Source organism: Rhagoletis pomonella, unplaced genomic scaffold (genome assembly GCF_013731165.1).
Source record: "Rhagoletis pomonella isolate Grant_MI unplaced genomic scaffold, Rhpom_1.0 Rhpom_scaffold_00016, whole genome shotgun sequence".
Taxonomy (NCBI): Eukaryota; Metazoa; Arthropoda; class Insecta; order Diptera; family Tephritidae; genus Rhagoletis; species Rhagoletis pomonella.
The window spans coordinates 202,486-204,565 of record NW_023458570.1 but is presented as its reverse complement, the minus strand read 5'-3'; positions in this window follow the sequence as shown (position 1 = coordinate 204,565).

The window sequence follows — 2,080 nt, the reverse complement described above, 5'->3', positions numbered from 1 at the left end:
TTGCTGGGCCAATACAGGTAACAAGAACTTACTTAGAAGGGACGTGGCTCTAAACTGTATAAATGCTGGATAGTACTTTTTATTTGCTTGACCACCAAAGCAATACATATTGAGTTGGTGACTGAATTGTCTACAGCGGCTTTCATTGCGTCACTACGAAGATTCACTGCGCGGCGCGGAAAACCATTACATATATTCTCGGAAAATGGTACCAATTTAGTGGGTGCCAATCAACATTTGCGGGAACTATACCAATACATAAATTATTCAACGACACAGGAAGCCTTTCAAGAGCTTCTGCTGAGCAAGATATTCAGTGGCACTTCTCTCCACCTTCAGGACCCCATTTCGGCGACATATGGGAGCCAGGCGTGAAGTCAGTCAAGTATCATTTAAAACGAACATTGGCTGACGCGGACGTTACATATGAGGAGTTGCACACTATTCTCTGTCAAATTGAAGGATGTCTCAATTCACGTCCACTATGTACCAAATTTGAAGGAGATCTCGATCCCTTGTCTCAAGCACATTTTCTGATTTTGTGTCCGATGACTTCTGTGCCAGACAAAAACCTCCTTAACCTAAAGGAAAACGCAGTAAATCATTGGCAATACCTTCAGAAGCTCACACAGCGTTTTTGGAAAAGGTCGTCAATCGAATATATAACACAATTGCAACAACGTCCCAAATGGTCTCAACGTTTGAGGAATCTCGAGTTGAACGATGTGGTTATCATAAAGGACGACAACCTACCACCAACCCAATGGTCCATTGAAAAGATCTCAGAAGTGCATCCAGGATCCGATGGTTTAGTGCGAGTGGTGTCTGTAGACACAGTTAGGGGGACCCTAAAAATACCCATTATCAAACTTTGCCCACTGTTCATCGATATTTAAAAGCGGATGCTTTCAAGAGGCCCCGAATGTTAATAATACTATTTGAAATCAACCGTGGTGGCTTGCCATTTCTGACATTTATATATTTCTATTTTTATTCGCAACCAACTTCACTTACTTCTTGAATTGGGAGATACACACACAAATTTTTCTAGATATAAGTTGCGTTCCCTAACCCGCAAGAAGTTGCAAGAATTTACAGGAATAACCCAGAAACGTTGGGGAACGCAACTATAGATACACAAAGTTTTCTCGTTCTGCTTTTTATATTGAATATGTAAAGTGTATGAGACAAAAGAAAATTGGATTTCGGTGCATTTATTTTTTGATTACTGGTCACTGAAGAGAAACCAAATCAGCATTTTGGTTTGATACAGTGGGCTTGTCTATTTTTTTCCTGGCCTATCTATCGGGTTGGCAGGTATGAACAGGGAAGTAATACTAGTAATTATCACTCATCTGTTTAGCATATTCTATAGGCTTTACGCTTTCGATCAGTATATATGTATGTAATTTGTTCATTAAACAAATGAGTGCAAAATTAAAAAAAAAAATATTATTTCTTTTTTTTTTTATAATTTAATTAAAAATATCCTGGCCAGGATTTTTCCAGCCAACCCACTCGCGATATATTTCCTAACAAGTTAAAGTTCTTACAAAATAGGTTTCATCCATTAAACAGATGGGTGAAGGTCATGCCTTATTCGTATCTTCTACATTAACATTAGGGCTGTTCAGGATATTGTGGAAATGGTCTTGAATTTGCTGTTGGAATTGCATTTGTAAATTTTATGCCTGCTACCATGGCAACCGTGCGCATTTTTTTGTTGTGAATTTACAAATGCACCGAATATGCAAGAGCATATGCACAAGATCCTATACAGCCCTACTATTCTTAATAATTTTCCCTTATAGATATTTGTTTTATTTAGTAACATTTAATGAAATTAAGACTCGCGGCAAATACATATGCGTGTAAATGTGGGTGAATATGGATTTATTAATGTATGTAAATTAAAATATCGCTTTCGAAGTCCATTTGACGGCATAGCCGACTTCAATTTATACAAATGCAAGATGCCTAGTACTAATTGCAAGTAAAAAAATTAATCTGTTCCTTTACCGGCAGGTTTAAATCATTTAGTACCTTTTTGGCAGTAGATTTTCAAATTTATTTGTCCCTC